The sequence below is a fragment of the Mastomys coucha genome, unplaced genomic scaffold (assembly GCF_008632895.1).
Source record: "Mastomys coucha isolate ucsf_1 unplaced genomic scaffold, UCSF_Mcou_1 pScaffold2, whole genome shotgun sequence".
In the NCBI taxonomy this organism is placed as follows: Eukaryota; Metazoa; Chordata; class Mammalia; order Rodentia; family Muridae; genus Mastomys; species Mastomys coucha.
Window position 1 is genome coordinate 21244313 of NW_022196902.1, and position 14075 is coordinate 21258387.

Sequence of the window (14075 nt, forward strand, 5' to 3'; positions counted from 1 at the left end):
TAGATGTACCACAATTTCTGTATCCATTCCTCTGTTGAGGGACATCTGGGTTGTTTCCAGGTTCTGACCTTATTTTTTTTAAACACATTTATCTAGTGGAAACTGGGAAAAGATGGTATTAGCCAAAGCAGGAAGAAGAGGAAGTTGTCTAAGAGGGAATATAGTCAAAGTATATGATGTATTTGTATGAAGATATTTTAAGGACAGCTGTTCATTCAGTATACCCTGAAAAAGCAAAACATGGGGCTGGGTGGAGGTTCTGTTGGAAAAGTGCTTGCCACTCAAGCATGAGGACCTGAGTTAGATTCTTAGTGTTCACATGATAGCTAGGGATGGTCGTAGTAATGATGGGACTTTGGGTCTTGCTGGCCAACTGGCCTAGCAACATCAATGAACTTCAAGTTCAGTAGAAAGACCCAATCTCAAAGAAGATAGAATACTACTGAAAAAGACACTGACCTATGACATCCATACAAAAGCCTATATACATTCTCTTAGAAACAGTTCATTTTTTTTCCTCTTTTAGATGAGTGTGCAAATTTTCATCAGTTGTGAAAATTACTCTTACTGAATTTGGACCTATTCATTCCCCCCAACAAAAGAGAAAGCTAACTAGTACAATCTTCCTCTTTAAGCCTCCTTTAGTTAGAAAGTCACAGTCATACTATGACTGTACATAATAAATATGAAGCCACCCATATAAATCAACATGAGAACTCTATAGCAGTCAGATATATTTAAGACCTATAAGAGAAGATAGTTTCACCAGATGACAAGAACCATATTTGAAATTTTGACACATTTTCTGTCTCCAGCTAACAACAATTAATTATTTTTCTATACTTAATTTTATTCTGAAAGACAAACCACATGTAGATAAGCCTCAACTCTTAAAGATAGGGAAGGCTGAAGTAGAGGTAGGTATTACCTGGGCATGGTGGCTCATGCTTAGAATTCCAGTACTCAGGACGCTGTGAAAGGACAATTGCTGCAAATTTAAAGGCATCCTGAACTACATGGTGAATTCTAGGCCAACCTAGGGTAAGGAAAATCTTCTTTCACAAGGAAAAAGGTAAGTGTGTCCCTGCTTGCTGGTGAGATCAGGAAAGCATATTTCATAAGATAGCTCACCTTTCTCTTAGTCAGCTTCTCAAAATGATGACAAGAAAATAATTCTTCCAGAAATAACATTGTAGACTCAGAAAGAGCATGTTTCCCTTAGCCACGGGATGGCCTGAGCTGCTTTAGTCACAAGGGCAGCATGGCATCTGTGGATCACCTGCATCCCAGATTGTGACAGTGTTTGCTGACTTCTTTGACAGGTGCAAACAGTGTGGGTACTTGCCCACCCACGATGGGAGCCTGCCCTCCACTTTCAGAAATCTAATTGCCTGGAGCACAGTCAGCAGACTCAGGTGGATTTATTTTCACCTTCATGCTTTATTCTTGGCATGATAAAGTATTTGTTAATTACTTCCCAATGTCAAGTTTTTTACTGCCTGGGGGATGTTGGGGGAGGGACAGTTGTTTTCACATAAAAAATCAAATGATTCACTTTCTCAGTGTAATAATAGACAGTTAAAGTGACACCAAAGAATGCAAAATCCAATGGCCTTATTAGTAAGGTTCAAATATTAAAACCAAGAAAACTCATATATCTATATCAAAATAGTTACATGGTAGATAACTGGAGATTTATGATCTCTGTTTCCTTTGTTGCCCCTTGACATCCCTTATCCTTGATTAAAGGTGTTTCTTTATACAGAGAGAAAATCATAAAACAGGGAGGTTTTCAAGCATTAAGGAGGATAGGTAAACAGAATGAATGTAATTATGGATATATTACAGCATTCTTATGTCTTTTTTTATCAATCATATTTGATGATTTCAAATAACTGCATAACTGATATTAAGGGAGATTGTAGTTCTAAGTAGGAAAAAAGCAAAGATATATTGTTGGTAGAAGACTATCATATTCAAACACAAAAACTGGATATACAGAGAAATCCCTGAGAATCTCCTATCAACTATATACACCAAAGCACTAAAATAATCAAGATGGAACTCCACAAGAAGTAAGGAAAGAAATACATCAAAAATAGTAAGGAGAGGAAAAATAAGAATGACAGATTTGGTTACTAAAATATAAATAATCACTTTAGACCATCAACAATTTATAGATTTTATAAAATTTATAAATTGACAAAATGCCAATAATAAATTTTAAAATTTATGAATCAGCATATATATCAGAAACATATGTCATAAATGAATTGAGTTGAAATCAGAAAAGACTCAAAAATGTATATCATATAAACATTCAGTTTAAACAGATACAAGTAGCTGTACTAATATATAATGAGTACACTTCTAAGCAAATAGAATTACCAACAGCCATAGAATATTCCATTATGACAAAGAAATCTACTCATGAGGAAGCCAGAACAAGGCTAACTATGCCTTAATTAATTAATTAATTAATTAATGGATTGATTTCCAAAAAAGCTAAAATTAGTAAAAACAAGTAAAAAATTAGTAAAATAAATTCATAGTGTATGAGATTGCTCCAAAAATATTAATTTTACTCTTATTAGCAGTATTTCAAACCTGGAACAATCTATGTCATTTATAATGGCTCTAAAGGAAATGAAATCCATGCACATACACAGACATATATAGGACACATATGCTAATGAAACTGCCTGCAGTTTCATGAACAGGGTTCTCCTCAGTTAGGAAGGGATAAAGGACCTGAAAGAGAGGGTTTGAAATGCAAGAGAAAACATGAAGCCAAGTTGTGTCCCAATCAAGGCTCCACTTTACTGAGAACAAACAAGGGTTTTTATAATTACAGGGGAAACTGAAAACAAGTCTCTGGATTAACTATAAAGAAAGTTCAGGTGCCAAAGTCTCCAGGTTCAGAAGATCTTCAGGGGGCTGGCATACTCAGGCAGTGAGTGCTCAGGCGATGGGTGTATTCAGGTGGTAGGCGTGGTCAAGTGGCTTCTTCAAAGACAAACAGTCAACAGAAAGCATCTGTCTTAGCTCTCAGGTGTTAGCCCTCAAACAGAGGCTGTCAGGAGTCCGATGGATGACTAAAGTGAAGAGGGGATGTAACAATTCCTCCCTTTTTATTTTAAAACACTGCAGAACAAAGACATACTCAAACATCATAGTTCTGCACAGGAAATTATCATGGTGCCTGGGTGAATATCACCTGCAATATAATATAATATCTCTTGGCATAATATCTGACCCTTCTTTGAGAACACGTACACCTAGTTTGTACTACAAACCAGGCTTATTTTGTGTTTTTCAAAAACACAGCCACTCGGCATGTGTCTCTGAAGTTATCACAAAGCTGCACACCACTGTACTGAAGATAAGTGTAGGCACCTGATTGAGCTGCAACATATCAGCTCTGATTCTAGGAACCTTTACTGGGAATAAGCCTTACTTTCAATGCAAAGTAATAAATTCAGGCTAGTAGTTGGGATTTCACCAGCCAGAAACAGCTGAATGTTGTAGGAGTAACTTTTACTTTTGCTCCAGGCATGAGCAAGTGAATTCAAATTGTTTATTTTGCTTCAGGAGAAAGCAAATTTTTCCGGATCAAGTGGGCATTTCCAGAGTGACAGAAAAAGCTGTCAGCTCAAAAATAAAAGAAAAAGAAAAAAGACTTTTCAGCAGTGCGTTTAAACACATTTGCTAAGAAAGCTGTGGCTCTGAGTCCACCTGGTGTATTAATCTTTCAGGAAACCAATGAGCTTCAACCTCTTTCTTAGAAAAAATACACACAGACCCTCTGGCCCAAACCAAAACAGGGTCTGGACCATGCCAAGCATTAGTGAGTTATCTCTCTACTTCACTATGGCATACAAACTTGAAGTATTAGGATGCCAATGTCGATCTGCAGTAGAATGACCCTTGATGTCAGTCTGCAAAAAGTTCAAAACAAATAACACAAAAACAAGGTGTGCCTTTGGAGATCTAAGAGGATACAAATTCCCTCCTTTAGTTTTCAAAAGCCAATTTTTAAGAGTACGGTTTGCATGTTCAACAATCCCTTGTCCCATTGGGTTATAGGGAATTCCAGTTTTATGTTTAATGCCAAAATTTTCACAAAATGACACAAAATTTTTGCCAGAGTAAGCTGGCCCATTGTCCGTCTTAATGACTTTAGGTAAACCCACAACATTAAAGGCTTGTAGAATGTAATTGATCATTGTTTACAAGCCTTTAATGTTGTGGGTTTACCTAAAGTCATTAAGACAGACAATGGGCCAGCTTACTCTGGCAAAAATTTTGTGCATGAAGTGATATTTCCTAACATGACTTCTTTACAACCTTTGAGTAATGCCCTTGTGGTATTTACTGATGGTTCTTCTAAAGGACGAGCTGGATATCTTACAAATAATCAACAGGTAGTCATAAAGACTCCTGTCCTCTCAGCTCAGTTAGCTGAATTAACAGCAGTATTAAATGTGTTTCAGGATGTGACTGTTGCTTTCAGTCTCTTCACTGATAGTCTGTATGTGGCACAGTCAATTCCTTTATTAGAAACTTGTGGTTTATCAGTTTATCCTGAGGATAATGATTATCTATAATTCCCTGAAATCCTATCTGAGCAAGCAACCAATCTGTACTATGCTGTTTTAACCAGGAATCTTGATCTAAAGTAAAAGGCTGAATGATAACATCTGGCTCCTTGCCAAAATAAGTCAGTGCTTGCTTTCTACCAAGCATGATCATATGAGCTACTGCCTCATAATATGGCAAGATATTATGTTTGGGAGACACCCTTGAGTGTATCCACATGAGAGGTGCTTTTTGCCATAACAATGCTGTAGGAACATGAGCTGTATTGAAAATTAACAAATCCAAAGGTAAAGAATTATCTATAAAAGTAACAAATTGATTTTCAATAGCTCTTTCTACCTGTTCTAAAGCTGTCATTCCTTCTTTAGTTAAAAATCTAGGAGAATTTGGATCAGAATTACCTCTGAGAATATCAAATAAAGGTTTTAATTCTCCCGTAGTAAGCTTTAAATAGGGATGAAGCCAATTAATATCACCTAATAATTTTTGAAAATCATTTAAAGTTTTTAATCTGTCTCTACGAATAACTATCTTTTGAGGAATAATAGATTGATTCATGAGTGTAAATCCTAAATAATTATATGGATCCTGAGTTTGCACCTTCTCTGGAGCTATCTGCAGTCCCTTTTCATCTAAGGCAACTTGTAAGTCTCTATAACATAAAAGAACACCTTGAGGATTTTTTCCTGCCAAGAGGACATCATCTGTGTAGTGGGCAATTTATATCATTGACCATTTTTTTTTATAGGATCAATGACTTGTGCCACAAATTTTTGACATAACGTAGGACTATTAGCCATTCCCTGAGGAAGGACCATCCATTGATAACTTTTCATAGGTTCTTTAAAATTAACAGATGAAACACTAAAAGCAAATCTCTCACAATCCTCAGGAGGCAAAGGAATTGTGAAAAAACAGTCTTTGAAATCATAACTATTTTATAATATCCTTTTGGTATTGCCACTGAAGATGGAAGTCCAGTTTGCAGTGCTCTCATAACAACCATTGTTTCATTTAACTTTCTTAGATCTTGTAACAATCTCCATTTACCTGATTTTTTTCTTAATGACAAATATAGGCGTATTCCATGGGGAATTGGATTCTCTCAAATGTCCTGCTTCCAATTGCTTCTGCACTAGCAAAGAAGCAGCTTCTATCTTTTCTTGAGATAACGACCACTGATCAATCCAAACTGGAATATTATTAATCCATTGAATTTTATTTGCATGGGGTGCAGGCAAGACAATGGCCATCATGGAAAATGCATCAAACCTTTACTCTTAGAATGAGGCTTAAGGCCTCCAGGTGCTCTAATGTCCTGTTCTGACCTCTGCCTATTATCTATTTCACTAGGGCTGCACAGAGCAAGACCCATTTGTGACAACAGATCTCTTCCCCACAGAGTAACAGGCAGGTTTGTCATAACATAAGGCTGAATTTGTCCTGAATTATCTTCCTCATCTCTCCAGTTTAGAAGCTTAGAGCTTCGTTTTGGATTATTGGCATAACCTATTCCTTGGAGATGAGTTGTTGTCTCAGACAAAGCCCAAGTTGAAGGCCAGTCTTTTCCTCTGATGATAGTCACATCTGCTCCTGTATCTATTAAACCTTCAAAACTTTTTCCTTCAATAATTAATTTAAGATTAGGTGTTTTGCTAATGATAGATTGTACCCAGTATACATCAGAAGAACCAAAACAACTCTCACCTCTCTCCTTGTTAACAAAATTAGAAGGCATTGGATACAGAGGAATTAAAATAAGCTGAGCAATTCTCTGATTAGCAGGTACTGTAATAACACCAAGAGGTGAAGCAGCCACAATCTTAATCTCTCCCTGATAATCACCATCAATAACACCTGGATAAATCTGCAATCCTTTCACAATTGAGCTACTCCTTCCTATAAGCAACCCCCAAGTCTCTGTAGGCAAAGGCCCAAAGACTCCAGTAGGCAAAATTTGAACTCCCATTTCTGGTGTTAATACTGTGTGACAGGTGGAACAGAGGTCCAATCCTGCACTTCCTGGGGTTGCCCTGAAAAGTTTGAAGACGAATTTCCTTGGCTGGGTGGCAGCCTCATGGCCCCATATGCTGCCTGTTGTTTTAGGAAGGGGGAATGGGGCTGCTCCCTCCACTCATTTCCCAACAAGGTATTGTCTTGAAAGCCTTTTTTAAATCTACAGTCTCTAACCCAATGCTTCCCTTTCCTACAACAAGGACAAATTCCTGGGGCAGTGCCTGACTGCTGCCTGTTTGTAGCTCCTAATTTCTTAGGGCAATGATATTTAACATGACTCATACTACCACATTTGAAACATTCTTTATTCTCCTGTCTTTGCATCAGAAACCCTTGAACCATAGTTCCCTGCAATGCAGCTGCCATTGCCAGTCCTTGATTATAAGAAGGTCCAATATCAGCAAAAAGGCGAATATATCCAGATCAATCCATCCTACCCTTGTGTGGCTGAATAGCAGCCTTACACACTGCATTAGCGTTCTCATGAGCTAACTGTGTAATAAACAGACTGTCCGTATGAGAATCTCCGAGGATTCTGCTCACTGCTTGCTGTAATCTTGCTACAAATTTTTGAAAAAACTCCTCTGGGCCCTGCTGGATAGCAGCTAGACTTCCACTAATCTCACTTTTCGTAGGTAATTTAATCCAAGCTCGTCTCACTGCCATTGCAATTTGTGCATATATTCCAACAGGATACTCAATCTGCCTAACATTTCCTTCATACTGCCCTTCTCCCAGGAGCATACTCAGGTTCCATTCTGGATTACCTGACTGAGCATTCTGTGCAGCTGGTTTTTTTTACTAAATTCTCTCAATTCTGAACTCCAAAACAGAAAATCACCTCCTTGCAGTATAGCCTTGCATAAGATTCTCCAGTCTTGAGGTGTTAAATTTGACTCCATTACATTATCCAATAGTGCCTGTGTAAATGGAAATTCGGACCATATTGAGCAACTGCACCTTTTAACTCTTTTATAACCTTAAATTCTAAAGGCTGATATTGTCTAATTCCCTCATTCTACTGATCAAGCCTTTCTACCACAGGAAACACTAGCACTCCCAAAGTGTCTTGCCCATTTTGTCTAGCCCTATTAATTGCTTTCTCTAAAGGTGATTGACACGTCTCAAAATTGCTGTCCTTTCTTTTGCCTGATACCGCCTTAAGTTCATTCAACTCATTAGTTAATTTCTGCAACTTGATTTCAAATTCCAGTTTACTTAATTGTAAATCTCTCTGATCCTTCTCTCCTGTCATAGCGGACCTAGAATTAACAGGTGAAAGCAACTCCTCTCCACCAGACTTAGACGTTCTGCTTTCTAAACAAGTATTTTGAACCTCTTCTTTTTCCATATCTGAGCTTTCTGATTCCTGTGAGCTAAATTCACTTTCTGACACTATCTCTCTCCTCTATAATGTCTCTCACGAGTGCCCAAAGATGGAGAATAAATTTTTCTGCCTGATTTTTCCTCAGAGCTTTTTGAATTTTTTTCCATGTTCTTTTATTCAAATCACTTACTTCATGAATCCATGGGCAATAAGATTCTATCTCATTTGAGAGATCTTTCAATGCATTTTTTTCCATCCTGATTCCTCTTGCCTGAAGCAACTTATTTATACTCTGTATCACTGCTTTTGACTCATTCAAACCCATACTTACTGTCACTTCCCTAGTTGAACTAAAACACCGGGTCAGCGCTAATCCAACCTAGCCCCGTACCCTTCTTACACGGCAATTCTTCTACAATATAGGAACAAGGCTAGGCCTAGCATCAAATTTATCTACTGTGCAGAGTAGTGTATGACCTTTTATTCTTACCTTCTGAAATTTTAGGCAGGGTCCTGCTTTGACAGTGTGTCCCCTATAAATCCTCCATACCTGAGTCCATATTCAGGCGCCATCTGAAACTGCTCGCAGTTTCATGAATGAGGTTCTCCTCAGTTATGAGGGAATAAAGGACCTGAAAAAGAGGGTTTGAAATGCAAGAGAAAACGCGAAGCCAAGTTACATCCCAATCAAGGCTCCACTTTACTGAGAACAAACAAGGGTTTTTATAATCACAGGGGAAACTGAAAACAAGTCTCTGGATTAACTATAAAGAAAGTTCAGGTGCCAAAGTCTCCAGGTTCAGAAGATCTTCAGTGGGCTGGCATACTCAGGCAGTGGGTGTGCTCAGGGGATGGGTGTATTCAGGTGGTAGGCGTGGTCAGGCGGCTTCTTCAATGGCAGTCAACAGAGAGCATCTGTCTTAGCTCTCATGTGTTAGCCCTCAAACAGAGGCTGTCAGGAGTCCAATGGATGACTGAAGTGAAGAGGGGTTGTAACATGCTAAAATTAGAAAACCCTGATAAAAGCCAAATCCATGTAAAAAAGTGGAAAGATATATTTCATGAGTTGGAAGATTTGCATAGTCAAATTCTCAGTTCTTTCCAAATGCAATTCCCATAAAAATCCCAAGTAGAGACATGTTGGCATGGTCACGCTTATCCTAAAATGTATACAGACACCCACAGAATTATAAGAGCTAAAGCATCCTTGACCAGACATAAAATAGTTGCAAGTATGCATCCAGTGTTAAATATTATTATATAAATATAGCAGTCATGAGACTGTGAGATATGTTTTAGAAAAATAAATTAGAAATTTTTCCTGCTTTAGAACTACTCAGTCCTCTTACGCTTGGCCCCCGATTAAAAACCCCTAAAATAAATGATAAACTAGAGCTCACTAAAACTAATTTTAGTGTTAGGAAATAAGAAAATACCTACAAACTTATTCATCTGACAAAAGCACAAGTATTTAGGGCTTATAAAGAACCCTAAACTTAAGAGTTGAAAAAAAATGAAGGTAGGATATAAATCAATGACAATAAAAGAAACTATATAGAAGACTGCATAAAAGAAAATACCAGAAGGTGCTCACAATTTTTTACTCATTTGAGAAAATGTGAATTAAATAGCTAGAGTAAAACTAGTGACAACATTACACACCAAATCCTAAAATACAGAAAACTTGCATGCTGTGGTCCAAACAGGAAATGTCTTCCTGTGCTCATTGATGTTTTGAATGATTCGCCCACAGCTTGTGTCGCTAGTTTGAAGGCTGTGGAATCTTCAGGAGGTTGAGACTAGCTATTAGAAATAGGTAATTCAGTGAACTTCAGTATACTTACTTCTCATTCCAATTTATCTCTTTGCTTTCCACTTGCTGGAAATAAGCAATGGCACATGATCTACAGCCTAGAAGTCTATCATGGCTTCCAGCTGTTGGATACTAAGACCCTCAGAAACCATGTACACGTGTCACACACATGCACAAACATATTGAAACACACGCATGCACACACACACGCACATACACACACACTATGTTTTTGAAGAAGAAACAGAGTTGGCAATATAGCTCAGCAAGTAAAATATAAATATCTTGCCAAACAAACTTGGTGACCTGAGTTTGATCCCCTAGAACTCACTGTGGAAGAGTGAAATTCTAAAAGCTATCCTCTAGCTTACACACACACACACACACACAGAGAGAGAGAGAGAGAGAGAGAGAGAGAGAGAGAGAGAGAGAGAGAGAGAGAGAGAGAGAGAGAGAGAAGAACAGAGGGGGAGAAAGAGAAAGAAAAAAATCAAGAACTATGCATTATCTAACAGAAATAAAACATACATAGCTGCTCTATTCCTTATTTCTGTAACTGGTCATGTAGCTGGGGCTCACTAGTTTCGTCTCTATTAGAAACAAGACACATTCCATGTTCTGTTTCCATCAGCCACTATTGCAGGGTTTGGTGGACAATACAAGTGCTAGTTTCTAAAGAATATGAAACCTTGATAGTACTACTTGGGGGTGTGGTTTGGATGTTCATTGAACTACCAGTAGTAGATAAGTTGTAGCAAGAAACATTGACGGTGTACACACATTTCCAGAGATAGCAGTAACAAACCACCAACAATTCCACATAACAAAAGTTTATCTTCTCAGAGCTCTGGTAACCAGAAGTCCAAAGCCAAGGTAACAGTGGGCTGATTTCCTTCTGATTATGAGTGTGTAACTTTAATCTCTACATTCTGTTTCACAGGGTCTCTCTCTCTCCTCTCTCTCTCTCTCTCTCTCTCTCTCTCTCTCTCTCTCTCTCTCTCTCTGTGTGTGTGTGTGTGTGTGTCTATCTTTGTGTGTGTGTCTATCTTTGTGAGTATGTGTGTGCCTGTCTATCTTTGTGACTGTGTGTGTCTATCTTTGTGAGTGCGTTGTCTGTCTACCTTTGTGAGTGTGTGTATGTGTACATGAGTGTGTGCCTGTTTGTCTGTCTTTTTGAATACGTGTGTGTCTGTCTATCTTTGTGAGTGTGTGTCTGTCTTTGTGGCTGTGTGTAAGTGTGTGTTTGTGTGTGTGTGTGTGTGTGTGTGTGTGTGTGGTTTCCCTTCTTGCAATGACCCTTTTCATTGATTTCGAGCTCATCTCTATAATTCAAAATGATCTCACTTCAAGATCCCAAATTTGATCAAAGAGGAAAAAAAAGACCACATTTTCAAATATGATTACATTCACAGGTCTAAATTGTCATATTTCCCCACAAGAAAATTCCTTGGATTCTAAACATGGTTGTTACTGGCTCCAGAGACCTATTTATACTTGATAATTAGGATTAACCAACTATCAAATACAAAAACCAACATGGCTGTACAACCACTTGCCAATAGTTTAAGTCCCAAGGAAGCTGTAAGGCCAGATGGCAAACTCAACTTCCAGTTCAATAAATCATTATTGTGCCCTCAGAGAAATAGGACTCTGAGATTAATAAATCTGAAGTGTTGGGGACGAAAAGCATAGTGGTCAGCTTGTTTTATTGGCTGTGATATCAGAGAGTGTCAGCCTCATTCTCATGCCATGCTTTAGTTGTAGTCAAGCAGGGCCAGGAATCAGCAGAACAGACATATAAGAGAACTACTTAGATCCAGGAAACTATCATTCCTCAGCTATCCAGGATGTCCTGTGAATATGTACATGTATGTTCAAGTACATCTTCCTAACACACTCCTACATACAATCTAGTAGATGCTTCAACTATATCCAATCTACAACTATAAAAAATAAATCTTTAACACTCCAGCTATGGTGAATAATAAAGTCAGCTCTATAGAGGAAAAAAAACTCACCCAACCAACATAACAAACAAACAAAAACCCAATATTAGTCATTTAGCCATGAGTCCATGATCTCTTTTCCAAATGGAAAAAGTTAACACAGCATATTGTTTTTCATGTGACTCAGAGTAGTAACCTTCAGAAGAAAGAGGTTATAGAGCAAAGTTGTAAATCAAAGTCTCACAGTTAACCACAAATGAATGACCAAGACAATGAAACCAAGCAGAGAAGGCAGGAAGATCAAGAAAACATACATATTAAATATACAAAATAAGTGCAGCACTGTCAATATGTTTTTCAAAATGACTATTTTTAGGAAGGACCTGGTTGCTGAACAGAATAAGAAGGAGTGTCTTTTCAACCTATAAACCAAAAATAGAAAGAAGCTTGATAGAATCATGGGTAGAAAGTGTCTAGTCAGACTGGAGCACACTGAGAATGCTACAAAGTGAAGTCATCACAAGTATGCAGGCTGAATTAAGAGTTTGGATGCATCAAGCAACTTTGGACTCCATTCTCTGTGCCACCACTCCATATATTCATGTTCCATGCATTGGTCTGAATTGAACACAGTTGATTTCAACAAATGTTTACCGGACACTGGTTAAGCCAGGCCTATAATCTGAGCATCTTTTTCTCCCTGTATTTTCCCCTGTATATCAAATAATGTCTCTACTAAAAAAAAAAACATACAATTACATGAAACCCAAAGGAACCTGGGATCTTTCCAAATCCCTCCCTTGAGCACACTGAGTTACTCATTCCCCTACGTTCTTTGGCATTTAATTTATAGTATTGATGAGTTCAATGAGCTCCTTAGTAGGTAATTTGACTCAAGACCATGACAAACAGAAAATAAAGCTGGGTTAAGGAAGCAATGGCATATATCCAGTGCAATATCAGTGACTGAGCATAAACAAAGCATTCTCCCATCAAGTCCAAACTCATAAACGATAACAACATAAAAAAATATTTCATAAACACACAGCCGACTATAAAAACCAGGAAGGGAACTCTCATACATAAAAAATATCCAGTCACATAGCCATGGCAGCTGGTTAATTTCAAACAAAAGTGCACAGGCTACACAGCTTCAGCTTCAGATCCTACGGTCTAGGCTCTGAGCCCCACCACATTTGTTTAACTGAGGCCTGACTCATTACATACAGGGGAAGAACACATAGCCAAAAATAAACAACAAACTCTCCCTGCAGAACCCAATGAGGTCTCACCACCTTGAAACATGTCATTCTCCTGGTTAGAGCTTTTAGATTATTTAGGTTTCTAAGACTTCCCTCACAAAATTGAAGAGATCTGAAACAACATAAAAATATATCTCCATTCTGAAGGCTGAAAATCTGAGGTTTCAGTGTTGGCAGGCCCATGCTCCCTCTGAAGCCTTTAACAGGATCCTTTCTTGCTTCTTTTTAGCTTCTGGTTGTTTACCAACAATCCTGGATATCCCATGCATAGAGCATCACCACTCTAAGTTGACCTCTACATTTACCCAAGCTTCTTCAGCATCCTTTTATTATGAACTTCCCATAAGGAGTCAAAGAATTCACCTTGTAGTATGACCTCATGATAACCTAATTGCATCTACAATGACCATATTTCCAAATAATGTCAAAGTTTGAAGCTTGGATCTTAACTTAGAAATCACTATCAATGTGTAACATATAAAGTAGATATCAAGTATACTCACTCCAATTATTCATATGTGAAAGTGGAATAAATATAAGTGATATATTAGGACTATTACTATGATGTCTCTTTCTTGAGTATTTATGTATCCATAAAATAAGTTTTAACTGGTTATTACATATCCTATAGATGTTATTCTGGCAGTATATTGCTGCTTGTTGGTTTTAACATGTATCTGAGACCTATTTGCACTGGATATTTGCATTTTTAAATTTCTGCGTGACATTGCATATTACAGTTTATTGTATCATTTTGGGGTTAACGAATGCAGTTTGGCCTCCCGTACAGATTCTCTGACTGTGCCTTAGGTGCTACCCTCCACCTTTTACTGCTCTATCCGTCATTAAAAGACAGTGTGATGTGACAATACTGAGGTTGCCTCGCTTTCTGAATCACAGATTGGTTAAGCCAAGCAAGAGTTCAGTGTGCAAGAGGAGAAGACAGGTCCACAGTTTTTATGAGAACCACAGCTTTTCCACCTGAAGGCAGATATTCACCCGTAGTTCCACCTTTCCATATTCCAATAACAGCACATTATCTTTTGATGCCTCTGATCCAGTGATGACAATGGCTTTGTTCATCTTTTGTCAGCTTCTGAGTGCTTCACTTA